This window comes from Phoenix dactylifera, chromosome 18 (genome assembly GCF_051530095.1).
Source record: "Phoenix dactylifera cultivar Ajwa chromosome 18, Ajwa_hap1_PhDact_Kaust_v1.1, whole genome shotgun sequence".
Taxonomy (NCBI): Eukaryota; Viridiplantae; Streptophyta; class Magnoliopsida; order Arecales; family Arecaceae; genus Phoenix; species Phoenix dactylifera.
In genome coordinates this window covers 8,162,858-8,179,487 of record NC_143207.1, presented here as the reverse complement: position 1 = coordinate 8,179,487, position 16,630 = coordinate 8,162,858, and the positions used below count along the sequence as shown (strand labels likewise).

At 38.4% G+C, this 16,630-nt stretch overlaps 1 non-coding gene across 1 annotated transcript; it reads left to right on the top strand.

Annotated features, from left to right (window-relative positions):
• The first annotated feature begins 14,757 nt into the window (after positions 1-14,757).
• Positions 14,758-14,863, top strand: LOC120108015 (small nucleolar RNA R71). The gene has a single exon (XR_005509560.1). It is a non-coding gene; the product is annotated as a small nucleolar RNA R71 (small nucleolar RNA).
• The last annotated feature ends 1,767 nt before the right edge of the window (positions 14,864-16,630 follow it).

The following is a 16,630-nucleotide window of genomic DNA, read 5'->3' as shown; positions in this document are numbered from 1 at the left end:
CCCTTTCCTGTTTGTCTTAATTTGGAGTTTGAGAGAAGATGTTAATTCATTCATCATATTTCAAACTCACTTTGCAATATAACTCTTCATTAGTAGAACCAAAAATGATGTCATCAATGCATACTTTGAGCAAATAAGATATCACAAATTCATCTTTTTGATGCATAGATTTATCACTATTACTTTCTATCAAAAAGGTTGCTTAAGCTTTTATATATCATGCTTTTGATGCTTGTTCTAAATCACATATTGCTTTATCATATATGTAATGTGTATTTTTAAATATGGTGGTTATTTTTCATAGATCTCCTTTTTAATAAAGTAACTACATAGGAGTGAATTCTACACATTCATTTGACAGAATATAAAGCTCATGAAGCAAGCACATGATAATGATGATCTTTACTTCTAATCATGCAAGAATCTTTATCAAGATCTATTTCCTCTTTTCTTGATTTAGTCTTTTAGTAGTCATCAATTTTTCTTCATTAAGTGCATATGTAAAAGATTAACCATATAATTTGATTTTAGTATTTTGATAATAAATCATTAGTCTCATAAAGAATAAAATGAATTGATACTTCTACAACTAGAATTTTTCATGAATATTCTATATGTATTGCTTGATGAATGATATCCAAGGATAGAAGTATCTTTATCAGATTTGGCATTATTTTCATAATAACATGTACGACTGAAAAATATGAAAGATATGCAATGGTTCATTTTCCATTTTTCAGAAGATCAAAATTTTCATCAAAAATAGAAATCATATGTATGACAAGCAGTGATGATAGTCTTTTAAAAATTATTTAAGTAGATGACTATCATACATAATTGTCTTTTTCATTTCTTCAAGAATTCTATTAATCCTATTTGCTTATGGTGTCCTTGGTGCTGAAATCATTGGATTTAATATTATTTTCTGTATAACCTTTATCAGGATTTTGGTTTTCAACACTGTGCCATGATACTCTTTATCTTCACAGTTTGGAAACCTTTATCATTTGAACCACTTTTACAAGATTTAGTAAATACAGAAAAATACTTCAGTTTTATTTTTCAAGAATAAATTCAATGTAAGCTTTTGAAAAACTTGGAGATGGAAACAACATCTTTAGATTTAGAAATGATTTTTGTTTGTTTCCTTAGTTAGCATGCATAGCAAAACTTTGACCTTTAAGTAGATAATCTAAGTAAGCCTATGGCAAGGTCTTTTGAGATTAAGTACATACTAGCATGAGTTGATTTTATATGCCAAGGATGGTTTCTTGGTATTCATAGTGCATATATTCAAAAGCATACCAAGTACACATTATCATATCTATGATCAATAAACAATAATGCCATGGATAATAACTCTCAATCAAGCATATAGAGAATTCATAGAGTTATTCTTAATAAATTGATTAATCATTTAGCAACTTATCCAATAGTGAGTAAAGTATACTAAAAAATGAAGAGATTTGATTATATTTCCAAAAGTATTTTCTATATCACAAAATTGGTCACTAATAGCAAATCATATCAGATACTAAAGGACAAATAATGATGAGATGCAAGAATTACTGATTTCATTATTTTTTTTGTTAATAACTTTTTAAGTTTCTTTATGTTCCATGGGTACCTTGGTACACCTATGTGTACATCCTCATTTTCTCATTTTGGGTACCCAAGCTTGCTTGAGTCCTTGAGAGTTAGGACATATGGTTCCTTTTGGAACCCATATCTGTTTAATATTAATAACTTTACCATTTGATTTAATTATACTAGAACGATAGGTAAAGTTGTTATTCCCATCCTTTTCATTTTTGAAATAAGTTATCTTATTTAATGGTTTGCTTGATGAATTGATAACCTTTTTCTCTAGAGATTTATTGTTAAGTAAAGGAATCAAGCCAAGTTTTGATTTATCACAAGCAACATATTGGCTTTCAAACATCATTTTTAATCGTTCTGAACTTACGGTGAATTTGTTAATAAAAGATTTTAATTGATTAATTTCTTTACTTAAGTTTTGATTTTCTTTAATTAAGCTATGATTTTTCTGAATCAATTTTTCTGAAAATGACCTTAAACTTTTATTTTCAGAATTTAGTTTGTCTTGTATTTCAGTAATAGAATTTCTTTCTTGTGAAATTTCCAAATTTAGCTTTTTAAGATTTTTATTTTTCCTAGCTAATTTTCTACATTCACTATACAAATCATGAAAAGCATTTAAAAGTTCATCATAAGAATATTTTTCATGAAAGTCATTTGGTGTAAGATTAGATTCAGATTCTACTTTATCTTCTTGTACCATAAGACATAAGTTAGTTACCTCTTGTAGTTCATTGTTGCTCCTAACTTTCAATTCCTTGTCTGACTTTCTCTTGGTCAAGGCTTTCTTGCGCTTTACCTCTTTCTTCCTTTCTTTTTGCTTCCTCTTTTTCTTTGTCTTTAGGAAGCTGATTTGCCTCGGAGTCGACTCGGACCTTATTGGAGTCGACTCGACTAACTTGGGAGTCGACTCTGAGCTACTTGGAGTCGACTCGACTGAGGGAGATTCATCACCCTTTTCTGCAGTCTCATTGTTAGTATATAATTGAAGCATATGAGAGCTAATCTGAGATTTATCATAAATATTTTCTAAAGTATCCCAGATCTCCTTAGCAGATAAGCATGCAGAAATTTCATTAAACTTTGTTTCTTGAATAGCACAATATAATATGTTCATAGCATTAGCATTTAATTGTGCTAAGTCCTTCTCATTAATATGAGAGAGTGTGTGAAGGTCATTTATTATGATTTTCCATAGATAATAGTTTTGTGATTGAATGAAAATGCGCATGCGTATTTTCCAATGTGGGTAGTTTATACCATTAAACAGTGGAGGTGTATCAATTGATTGTCCTTCTCCTAGAAAACTATCTATTTGAGTTGTCATGATCTTTGGCTCTAGTCGGTTAAGACTACAAATAATATTTGAGCACCTGCTCTGATACCACTTGTTGCCCAGTAGATACAACCCCAGAGGGGGGGGGGTGAATTGGGTCTTTTAAAACTTTTAAACTACTTCTAGTACTTTTTGATTAATTATGCTAAGTTGTATATATGCGCAGTGAAAGTTAAACTTAGCAACAGTTTGATGTATAGAATGTGACTTGATTAAATATGCTTGCAACTAAAGGATGTCCAGATAAGAGTTAAGCAAGCAGTTTATCTAAGTAAGTGAGTGTGTTAGTTAGACAATAAGCAGAAGCATTACAAACACAACAAACATATAGTGGTTCGGTGCACCCCAGCACCTACATCCACTCCCCAAGACTTCTTGGGAATTTCACTATAATCCTACAGATTACAGCCGGTTGTTTTACAAGCTCACAACCCAACTTGTTGTTTTACGAGGTCACAACGAACTCGGTCGGTTTTCTCAGGCTCACCGACTAGAACCACTCCGATTGTTTTCCCGGGATCACAATCGAACCCTACTCGTTGGTTTTACCCTCGGCTCACCAACAAACCTAACACAGTTGGTTTTCCCTTTGGCTCACCAACAAACCTTACACAGTTGGTTTTCCCTTTGGCTCACCAACAAACCTTAACCCCTCGATTCAATCCCTTGATTGAATCAAGTTACAAGATATTAAAACAAAGTATAAAACAAAACAAAGCTTCTTAAACAAGCAAATATGACAATATAAACAAATAGAGTAAAGAGAAGCCCTCAAACGAGTTTTGAAGATGGAGGAGCTCGGCTTCTTCTTTACTTGATCCTCCTCTGATTTGGCATGAAGTAGAGGATCCCCGAGGCAGCACACGGATGGAGAGGAAGCTTTCGGATTCACTTGGATGCTCTTCTTCTCTCTATTTCGTTTTGGATGGCCCTTTTGTGCTTATGGGAGATTTCCTTTGTAATCTCTTTGAGATCTCTTTCCTAGATGATCTCTCCCACTTCCATTAACATCTCCCCTAGCTCTCTTCTTGTTTTTATAGCTTTAGATAACGTGGAAACAAGAATATAGCCGTTAGAGACAAAAAATAGAGCCGTTGGACACAGTCTGCACTTCCTGACAATATTACCGTTGGGATCGGAGTCGACTCGCGCGATCAGGAGTCGGCTCGCTTGTTGCAGGAGTCGGCTCGTGTTTTACGGGAGACGACTCGGCCACTGTTCCAAATTTGAATTAATGTGCTTGCCTCGACTGGGAGTCGACTCGTCTTAACCTGGAGTCGACTCGCCAACTTCTGGAGCTGACTTGGCAATTTCGGAGTCGGCTCATCCACTGAAGTCCGTGGATCCAATTTTGAATTTTGTCCTCTCGAGTCGACTCGACTGTCCTGGGAGTCGACTCGAATCTCAGAGCCCGAACTCCCGATCCTTTGTCTTTTGGCTCGTCCAGTCTTGGAGTCGACTCGAACTTCCTCGGAGTCGACTCGGCTCTCAGAGGCAGTAACTTGGTCTTCTGTCTGTTGATGGTCGCGGAGTCTCGGAGTCGACTCGTGCAATGCGGGAGTCGACTCGAATCTCAGAGTCCCAAAAATGCTCTCTGACTTTTCTGCCTGTGACTCCTAGGAGTCGACTCATACTTCTCCGAAGTCGACTCATACTTCTCCGGAGTCGACTCGAATTCCACTGGAGTCGACTCGAAGACTGTTCTTTTGAATTTTTCCTTTGATTTTACTCCTCCAATTTGAATCCTTTGAACTTTAAACTTGGGCCAATAAATTGTAGCTTTCTTCCAACTTGAGAGCTTTGGAGGCCTTCATGTGTTCTTCCAACTTGCTATGTTCCTTGCAAAATAAATATCTTTCTCCTTGCAACATAAACATTAGTATCTATACTTCAAGGTTTTGTGATCATCAAAATCAATCTATGAATCAATCTTTGGGTCATCAACGTAAGATATTAAAATGGTGTGATTAGCATATTAAGGATGCAAAATTATCTCAATCTGATAATCTTGATGCTGGAAAAATTGTGTAAGTTGATATGGCGCGAGGGCATGGTCGAGGGCGTGCTAGAAGGCCAACCCGATTTGCCGACGGCTCCACGGCTTGGGCACCCTCTGGACAGTAGAAAGGTACCTTATCCACGCCGACTCGAGGTGTGCAACAGCAGGAGCACACTATCGACCCTACTGGCAGTACTCCAGAGATGGGAGCTCCGGAGATTGGGACATCCGAGGGACCAAGTATTCAGCTCAGGGAGACGATAAGTGCTTCACAGTTGATGCAAATGATGGTGCAACAGCAAGCTGCTGCTAGGGCAGACATGATGAGGATGGTAGAGGTACATCAGCAGTTCTTACAGCAATAGTTGCAACAGCAGCAAGCAATGTATGAACAACAGCAGCAGCAGCATCAACAGTTTCAAGGCACTACAGCTCAGCCGGAGCACCGGATCAGTTTGTTGGATTTTCAGAGATATGCATCCCCAGCTTTTAAAGGTACGGCTGATCTGATGGAGGCTGAGAGCTGGTTGAAATAGATAGAGAAAGTCTTTCAAGCCTTGAGGTGCCCTGATGAGGAGAAAGTTCTTTTTGCCACCTTCATGTTACAGGATGAGGCAGCTGACTGGTGGGAGATGGAGAAAGGGAAGCTTAGTCCGAATGATGCCCCCTTCATTTGGGAAGAATTTAAAAAGATTTTCTATGAGAAGTATTTTTTCCAAGGTATCCGATTCCAGAAATATAGGAAGTTTGACTGACTGGAGCAGGATGATATGACAGTTGCCCAGTATGCAGCAAAGTTTGAAGAGATGTTGCGATATGCTCCGACCTTGATATCAGAGGATGGTAACCGAGCAAAAAAATTTGAAAATGGACTCAGGGGATGGATTCAGCAACAAGTTACTGCTTTTGAACTGTCTAGTTATAAAGATGTGGTTAACAAAGCCTTAGTGATAGAAAAAGGACTTGATAATGCCCAAGCTACTAGAGAAAAGAATGTGAAAAAAAGGTTTCGACCCACTGATTCTCCGAGCCAAAATAGTAAACCTTTCAAGTCAAAGGATCAGAGACCGAATCAAGTTGTCACCAGAGATAGAGGTCAAGCCCGAGGTGCTATTAGATGCTACCGCTGTGGAGGACCTCATCTCAAGCGAGATTGCATTTGGGTTGGAGGGACATGTTTTTCTTGTGGTCAAGAAGGGCATAAGGCTATTGTTTGTCCTAATGGAAAAGAATCGCAGAGGCGACAGGCACCTCAGTCCTCTCAGAGAGCCCCTGTAAACCGAGCACCACAGGAAGGACAGCAACAAGAGGGCCCTGCTGCAGAGGCCTAGGACCTAGGGGCGGGTCTATGTACTCACCGAGCAGGATGCCAAGGCTTCTAATTCAGTGGTGACAAGTAATAAATCCATCCCTAGCACTCTCTCTTGTTTAGCATGTCATAAATTTTGTTAGATTATATATGTTTGTGCATGTATGGTTAAAGATTGTGATTAGGTGCCTTGTGACTATGTGATCGGTTCTTTCAATTTCAAAAATAAACCACGCAATAGCACGTATCCTGTAGGATAGTGATTACGGATGTCGGTCCACAGGGATTGAAGAATAAATTATTTTTTTTTAAAAATAACTCAAGAAGAAGAATTTGCTAATTTGATTTAACTAAATTAAACTATGAGTGCGAATTAGAATTTATCAGAATAAATGGATCTAGGGTTTGGAGTCCACCACATAGCATTGCATCAGGGTTTGTATTCTTTATTTTTTTTATCTTTTGGAGAGGCATGCAATATTGGCTACAAGCCTTTTAAAATAAAAGCATAAAGAGTTTTAAGAAAATCCATCTTCGGTATAGCAAGAAGTGTCTACCTAATTATGCTAACCTAGGGTGCAGTACACCTCATCTTCCTAGGCATGGATCATCTTAGACTACTTTAGCAAACATGAATAATAAATAGCATGCTCAAAGTTTAAACATCATAAAAGAATTTTTCATTGATAATAAGAATTTAAACAAGCTCCAAAATAATAAAGAAAATAAGAACTACAATGCCCTGTAACATTGCTAGGGCTTCATCCGGCCCTAGACTAGATGTTTAGCCGAGCATGGCTTCCGGACGACCTCCCATCTTCAAATGAAATTGATCAACTCCCATTATTCCCAAAATATCAAAACTATTCTCTTTCCCCCTCCTTTCTCTCTTTTTTTTTAATTTCTTTTTCCTTTCTTCCCTCTCGGCTCTCTTCTTCTTTTCACCGAAACAGAGGGTCTCCCCTGTTTTCTCAACCGAGCTCCCCCTTCCATCGAACGCCTCAGCCCCCTCCTTTTATAGCTGTCCGGAGTGCTCGCTCGGGAAGGAAGAAGAGATCACGGCCGGCTGATTTCGGGGCGTGATGCCGGAAGGCAGATCGCGGACGAAGAGGATGAAGGGCCGCGGGATCAGCGGAATGGAGATGGGGGGAATCTGGTCGCCGGCTGCACCGCGGGATGAGAGGGGATCTGGGAGATAGCTGGGTGCACGGAAGGCAGCTTGGTTCATCGCGTGATACGCTGGGAGCATGCGTAGCTTGTCTCGGACGCCCGGAATGGCAGCTGTGCGGAGGTGGGGATGCAGGCGGATGAAGAGGCGGAGGATCTGGTCGTCGACTGCACCGCGTGGAGGATTGGAGCGTCGGCTGTGACGCGTGGCTGGAACGGGCAGGGGGGCGCTCTGTGAGGCGGGATCACGGGAAGGATAGAGAACGGGAGGAAGGAGATAAACAGTGAAACAGTTTTAATAAATTCTTTCTTTTTTTTATTATATTATTTCTCACTGTTCATATGAACAGTGTTTTTACGGGACACTGTTCATATGAACAGTGAATAAGTGATTCTCCTCGAAATTAATTTTATTTATTTTATTATATTCATTATTTTCTTTTTTTTTGTTGTTTTAAATTTATAAATTTTATATGAAGGCAAGTAAGGAATTGGTTGGGAATTGACTTTGGGTTTGAGGTGGGTCATGATGGTTGACTTGTCCTTGAGCCCATTGTCATTTAAATTTAATTCTTGCTAAGCTGCTTCAGATCGAACTCGACCAACCAAGACTAAAAACAGGACCGTGACCTAATAAAAAGGGTTAATCAAACCTCTGCCCCATACAAAATTAATTATAACTTTTGATCGAATCAGGACCAAAACCCATTTATTTATAATCTTAGCTTGACTACAATTCTATCAGGTTACCAAACCGGATCAACACAATCTCCTCCTTATATGTTTTGCTGTAATTTTCATGAAAGATTGCAAACAAGAGAGAGACAAGTTCAGAGTCTGATTTAAGAAAAGAATTATTTGCTTTTTACCATATTTTAAATTTATTTCAATGATCATTCAATTTCATGGTAAAATACGTATTTATCAGTTTAAGAATATTGATAAGTGCTATGGAAAGATAACTAAATTATAGATTATCAAGCACTTATCACACCCCCAAACCTATATTTTGCTAGTCCTCTAGCAAAATAAAACTAGAAAAGAAGAATTCTAACTCACTTTCGCAGGCATTGCGGTTACATTTACCATATGTCACAAGGCTTTAAACCCCTAGGTTATCCTAGTGGACGAGTTATAGTCTCGTGAGGGTTTTCAGTGAAGATACCCATAAACTTAAATAAATCATTTATTATTGTTGTTATTATATATATATATTTTTTTAAATCGATTGATCTATGAAGTGAAAATCAAATTCCAAATGCATACTAGTAAAGAATTTCAAAAACTCTCTTTTTTTATTATTATTAAAATCTAATTTAAGATACATAAATGATAAGAGTTTCAAAGCACACACGGTTTTATTTACTAAGTCAGCCCAAATCCTAGGTCAAAATGCAATTCAAGTTGAGGTCATTAAGTTTCCGTTAGGAAGTTGTAAGACTTATTTATACTGGAGTGCTCAGTGAAATCTGGACCGTACACAAGCTAAGGGATCGGATCTCCAAAATATTGCTAATACTAGTAGTTTCCAAGAATTGGTCGAAAGGACCTACTCACTGATTCAAAATCATCTTATCTGCAGGATTTCGAGAGTTGTGGATGTTTACTTTAGTACCTCACGGGCTTTATCTGTAATATTCCAGTTTACTCGAATTTCAACAACGACGGCTTTCACACTATTGTCTTTTACAAGGTCAATACAAAGTTTTTTTTTATTTTTAATAAAAGATGTATAAATTGTGCACTTTTACTCTTGTGGTGATTTCTCCGTGTAACGAACAATCAGTCGACAACTCTCACATCAGTTGGCACAAGGTGTCGGGCATCAAGACTCCCCTACGGACTTATGCTCAGAGTCCTCATCACAAGCCCACCTGACCTTTGACAATAGGTAGCCCTTTTCGATGTTCTTGACTAGATCCTTTTTATTGATGATTTTTTTTTTGGATTAGATAAGTATGATTCATCAGGGTCTAAGGTTGCTACTATACTATCAACATAATGTCGAGCCTAGACCTTAGAAGTGTCGGCCAGTGTGTAGTGAAATTCCAAAGTATTAATTAGCTTACAACTCCCTAAGAGAGACTTAATGAAAAGAACTTAAATTTGTATTACTTCCGACTAGTCATTGGGCTTTTTAGATTTTATATACCTTGTGTGTTTATCATTCTCGCATAAATGTATAGAAATTAGGTTTTTTTTTAAAAAACAAAAACTTTTTTTATTTAAATTTTTTTTATTATTATTATTCATTATTATTTTATAAAAAATGAAAATGAACACACATTTTTTCTAAAAGATATTTTTATTTTTTATTTTTTATTTTTTTCGATAAACCTGACATTATAAAGTGAAAACGAATACAAGAGATGCAAAAAAAAAAAATACTTAAAAATACCCCCAAACCTAAACCTAACATTGTCCTCAATGTTAAAGAAATCTAAGAGAATTGGGTTGCCTCCCAACAAGCGCTAAGTTTATTGTCTTTAGCCAGACACAGTGCATCCTTAATTATTTTGATAAACAGGGTTCGTCAAATTAAGGGATTCGATCAATTGCCCATCGGGTAACACAGTCCACATAAGGTTTTAACCTTTGACCATTGACTTTTAAAACATGTCCACCATTGAGGTGTTGGATCTCTACTGCACCATAAGAAAAAACCTTTTTCACCACGAATGGTCCATCCCACCTAGAGTGAAGTTTACCCGGGAAGAGTCGCAACTTTGAATTGAATAGCCAAACCTTTTGACCAGGTTCGAAGGACTTATGGTTAATATTTTTATCATGAAAAGCCTTAGTCCTTGCTTTATAAATTTTAGCATTTTCATAAGCCTCATTGCGCAATTCTTTTCACTTAGTTGGAGTTTTCGGTGAGGACCAGCTACTGCCATATCTAAGTTAAACTTTTTGATAGCCCAGAAAGCTCTATGTTCAAGTTCTACCGGTAAGTGACAAGCTTTTCCAAAAACTAATCGATAGGGAGACATGCCAATAGGAGTTTTGTAGGCAGTACGATAGGCCCAGAGTGCATCATTTATCCTTTGAGACCAATCTTTCCTATCGGGACGTACCGTTTTTTCTAAGATGTGTTTTAACTCCCTATTGGATACCTCGACTTGTCCACTCGTTTGGGGATGGTATGGGGTAGCAACTTTGTAGGTGATGTTATATTTGCGAGCCAAAGCCTCGAAAGACTGGTTGCAAAAATGAGATCCCCCATCACTGATGATGGCTTGGGGTGTGCCAAAACGACAAAAGATGTTTTCATGTAAAAATTTAATCACAACCTTGTGGTCATTAGTTTTAATGGCGACAGCTTCTACCCATTTTGAAACATAATCAACCCCTACAAGAATATATTCGAAACCAAAGGATGGTGGGAAAGGGCCCATAAAGTCAATACCCCAGACATCAAATATTTCTACAATTAAAATAGGATTGAGAGGCATCATATCTCTACGGGAGATGGTACCCATCCGTTGGCACCGTTCACAAGTTTGGCAAAAGTTATGGACATCTTTGAAAAGAGTGGGCCAATAAAATCCACTTTATAAAACTTTTGCTGCAGTTTTTCTACCCCCAAAATGTCCCCCACAAGCTTGTGAATGGCAGAATGAAAGAATACTTTGAAATTCGCATTCGGGGACACATCGACGGATTACTTGATCGGGACAATACTTGAATAGATCGGGATCATCCCAATAATAGAACTTTACTTGTGAAAAGAATCGGTTCTTGTCTTGAGTTGACCAATCATCAGGAATTCATCCTATGGCAAGGTAATTTACTATGTTTGCAAACCATGGCGTTTTCATTCCTTGTACCCCAAATAATTGTTCATCTGGGAAAGCATCATGTAAGGGTGAGGTATTCTTAGAGGGCTCAAGAAGAATCTTAGATAAGTGGTCTGCTACGACATTTGCAGTTCCTTTCTTGTCACGAATTTCTAGGTCAAATTCTTGTAGTAAAAGAATCCATCGAATCAGACGGGGTTTGGTGTCCTTCTTTGCAAGAAGGTGTCGAAGGGCAGCATGATCAGTGAATACGGTAACCTTGGATCCTAATAGGTAAGATCGAAACTTGTCTAGCGCGAATACTACAGCTAGCAATTCTTTCTCAGTGGTGGTGTAGTTCAATTGTGCATCTGAGAGTGCTTTACTAGCGTAGTAGATGACATGAGGTACCTTATCTAGCCGTTGCCCTAAAACTGCCCCAATGGCATAGTCGGATGCGTCACACATCAGTTCAAATGGAAGGGTCCAATTAGGAGGCCGTATGATAGGTGCAGTGGTCAATTTCGAGCGAAGATTTTCAAATGCTTCTTTGCATGCTTCATTAAAGACAAAGGGAGTGTCCTTGGCAAGAAAATTGCACAAGGGTTTGGAAATTTTACTGAAATCCTGAATGAAGCGACGGTAGAAACCAGCATGGCCAAGGAATGATCGGATTTGTTTCACAGTTTTGGGTGGAGGGAGATTGGAAATAAGATCGACTTTGGCTTTATCTACTTCAATGCCCCTCTTGGACACGACGTGTCCTAAAACTATGCCTTCTTGAACCATGAAATGGCTCTTTTCCCAACTTAATACTAGGTTGGTCTCCTTACATCTTTTCAAAACTAAGGTCAAATTGTCCAGACAATCGTCAAAAGATAGGCCAAAAACTGAGAAATCATCAATAAACACTTCTAGAAAGTTTTTCACCATATCTGAAAAAATGGCTATCATGCATCGTTGAAAAGTTGCGGGTGCATTGCATAGTCCAAAAGGCATCCTCCTATATGCAAATGTCCCAAATGGGCACGTAAAAGTGGTTTTGTCTTGATCATCCGGGTAAATAGGTACTTGATTATATCCAGAATAACCATCTAAGAAGCAGTAGAAACCTTGACCAGCCAACCGTTCCAAAATTTGATCTATGAAAGGTAGAGAAAAATGGTCCTTCCTAGTCATTGAATTAAGTTTTCTGTAGTCAATGCACACGCGCCAACCCGTGGTTGTGCGTGTTTGTATCAATTCTCCTTCCGTATTTTCAACCACAGTGATACCAGATTTTTTTGGTACCACTTGTGTCGGACTTACCCACTTACTATCAGAAATCGGGTAGATGATTCCGGCATCTAGTAATTTCACCACTTCTTTCTTGACTACCTCCTTCATGTTAGGATTGAGTCTTCTTTGCATTTCTCGGGTGGGCTTTACATCATCTTCGAGGTGAATTCGATGCATGCATATGGAGGGGTCAACCCCTTTCAAATCGGCTACAGACCATCCTATGGCATGTTTATTCTCTTCTAGCATCCTTAAAAGTTTAACTTCCTGTTCCGTAGATAAGTTGGCCGCAATGATTATAGGGAGAGTATCTTCTGGTCTTAGAAAAGCATACTTAAGAGTTGTCGGAAGTGGCTTCAACTCGAGTTTAGGTGGAGAATCAATGGAAGGACAAAGTGGTGCGCTAGCAATGGGGGGAAGAGGTTCAGGTCGGATCTTCCAAGAAAGGGAACTCATGGAAGATTGATTGTCGAGTAAGATGTTGACTTCTTCTATGGCCTTATCTATGTCAAAGTTGTCAATGTCAAAATGGGCCAAGCATGCCTCTAGGGGGTCATCTGCTAAGATATAGGGAAGGGCTATCTCTACAAGATCATCTATTTCGTCAATTAGGCAACACTCATCTTCCCTCACATGTTGGTCGGCGGCATGAAACACATTCAACTTAATTTTCATGTTCCCAAATGATATGTCCATTGCCTCAGTTCTACAGTTGATACATGCATTGGCTGTTGCTAAAAAGGGACGACCAAGGATCACAGGGATTTATTTTTTTAGGTTGGGCACATGTTCCATATCAAGGACGATAAAATCTACTGAAAAATAGAATTTGTCTCCCTTGACAAGAACATCTTCAATCATCCCCCATGGTATCTTCACAGATCGATCAGCCAATTGTAAGGACACCGAGGTAGGTTTTAATTCACCTAACCCAAATTTTTCATAAACTGAATAGGGTAGAAGATTCACACTTGCCCCTAGATCTAAAAGTGCTCGGTCGATGGAGTTATTTCCTATGACACAAGAAATAGTGGGAGCACCAGGATCTTTGAACTTTGGAGGGGTGTTGTGTTGGAGAATGGAACTTACCTGCTCAGTTAGGAGGATCTTTTTAGGCACATGTGTTCTAGATTTCCGCTTTTGGATGCAAAGGTCTTTGAGGAATTTGGCATAGGAGGGAACTTGTTTGATGGCATGGAGTGGGAGGTTGATTTTAACTTGTTTGAAGACCTCCATCATCTCTTCTAATGAAGTTTCCTTCTTGCCAAAGGGAGAGGGTGCATTAAGTGCTTCAGGGAATGGAGCCTTTGGAATGTGGGTTGTGGCAGATGGTGCACTAGCTGAAGAAGGTTTTGGATTTTCATGTGATACATTCCTCTCCTCTTCTTCACCTTCCTTATTGTTACCCTCCCCAACCTTATTATCTATTATACGTCCACTCCTTAGGGTAGTCAAAGCATTGGCTTGCTCATGATTTAGTCGAGTTTCTTGAGCCACGTATTGTCCCCTAGGATTACTCATTGGTTGACTTGGAAGCTTACCTTCCTCTCGCTTGTTTAATGCATTGGCTAGTTGACCCATTTGGGATTCTAGCTTAGCAATTGATTGCGTGTGAGAGTGCAATAGTTGTGTGTTTGCCTCCAAACCTTGAAGGGCAGTCAACACCTTCTCCTCAAAGGCTGTATTTCTTTGGGTTGGAGGAGGAGGGTGTTGAAATTGATTTGAGGGACGGTAGAGATGAAAATTCTGAGGATTTTGAAAATTTTGGGAGTAGGGTTGGGTAGTATTCGAGGCTTGCTGCCTCCAAGAAAAATTTGGATGATTCCGCCATTCCGGATTATATGTATTGGAAAATGGATCATTACCCGGTCTGGGTTGTGTTTGAGCAGCATTGATGTGTTCTTGCACGAGTTCAGGAAATTGGGGTGCTGAGGGGCACTCATGAATAGGATGCGATGGGCTAGAACAGATAGCACATACTTGTGCTTGGAAAGAGCTAACGACATGTCCTCCTATCATTAGTTGGTCAATCTTATGGGACAATGCATCTACCTTGCTAGACAGGTCCATAGAACGACTTATTTCACAAATGGCCCCTTTTCTTTGAAAACTCGGGGGTGCTTGACGAGAACATGAAGTATGGTGGAGGGAGTTTTTATTAAGATTTTCAAATAGTTGCCATGCTTCATGCTCATTTCGAAGCATGAAAGTCCCCCCGCATGCAGCATCAATCATCTGATGGTTTCGTTCAGTCAAACCGTCATAAAAATATTGCACTAGCTGCCACTTAGGTATTTGATGATGAGGGCATTTACGGATTAGGTCCCGAAATCTCTCCCAAGTTTCATGAAATTCTTCTCCCTCGGTTTGGGAGAAGCTTGTAATGGCACGTCTAAACTGGTTCGTTCTTCCTATAGGAAAGTATTTTTTAAGGAATTCTTGTTGCATTTGATCCCAAGAACGAATCGAGTTAGCTTCTAAAGAATTCAGCTATTGTTTGGCTCTATCTTTAAGGGAGAAGGGAAATAATCTAAGTTTCAGAGCATCATCAGTGAAGTTCTGAATCTTGACAGTGGTGCAAATCTCAAGAAATTCATCTAAGTATTTATATGGGTCTTCGTTGGTGAGCCCATAAAAAGATGGGAGTATTTTGATCACACTAGACTTTATTTCATATTGCACTGCTGCTACTTCAGGTAATCGAATGCAAGATGGAGAAGTGTAAATGGTGGGAGTAAAGTACTCCCTCAGGAGTTTGGGTTGTTCTTCAGCCATCTTAGGAGGTGGGGATGATCCTAATGTTTTGATCTTAGCTCGAATGTTCCTAAGGGTTCGTTCTATTTCAGGGTCAAAAAGTAATAGGTTTCGTACTCTAGAACGACTACCTTGCATACACTAGTACTCGATCAATCAAGCATGCAATAAAAGAGAAAAGCATATCAATCCTAGTCTTTGTCCTAAAATCGCTAGACAGCTCCTAACTGGTTTGAAGAGGGCACCTAAGCCTCCAATCCGGTCTAATGAACCGAGTTGACCAGGTAAGCTCCCAGGTAAGTGGAGGGGTCACGATGCGTTCGCAAAGGTCCCACTTAAAACCCACTTGCCTCGAACAGATGAACTGTCTCCCTTATAGGGACAAAGCTTGCCTAGACATCAACTAAGCCACAGAGCGAAATTGGTGCAACTTTCGGTGATCTTCGTCCTATTGAGCTCGAATGTCCCTAGGGGCCAATGTCTAATTGATTTTAATTAAAGTGACACTATGTGAGATTGAGTTCACCTAAATTGGGCAAGAGTCCGGTGATGAAATCCGGCTCTTATCTTGTTGGGGTGATTGCCCTTACTAAGTGCAGATTAATTGGTGTATGTGTATCAGGCATGCATTCACACTTTTGCTGAAATTAAAATCAAACAATCACCACAAAATTTCAAGCTAATAATTAATTTAAATAAGAAAGGTTTAGAGGTTACCAAAGGAAATTTCTCCAGCAATTTTTGTTTTTTTTTTGGCAAACCTCTACAGCATTCCTTTTCCAGCAGTTCTCTTTTTGATCATCCCAGATTTTTCCTTCGATTCCTGATCAAATAAGATCAAAAGAAAATTTTAAAAAAAATTAGTAGATGAGAAAAAAGAGATAAGAAAAGTAACAATAATAGAAAATAATTTTTTATTTTATTTTAGACATATATATATTTTTTTAAAGTTTTTTTAATTAATTAATTTTTTTAATGATAGGAAAAATAACTATGCTAGCAATCTCCGGCAACGGCGCCAAAAATTGATCGGTTCTTTTAATTTTAAAAATAAACCACGCAATAGCACGTATCCTGTAGGATAGTGATTATGGGTGTCGGTTCACAGGGATTGAAGAATAAATTATTTTTCTTTTAAAAATAACTCAAGAAGAAGAATTTGCTAATTTGATTTAACTAAATTAAACTATGAGTGCGAATTAGAATTTATCAGAATAAATGGATCTAGGGTTTGGAGTCCACCACATAGCATTGCATCAGGGTTTGTATTCTTTATTTTTTTATCTTTTGGAGAGGCATGCAATATTGGCTACAAGCCTTTTAAAATAAAAGCATAAAGAGTTTTAAGAAAATCCATCTTCGGTATAGCAAGAAGTGTCTACCTAATTATGCTAACCTAGGGTGCAGTACAC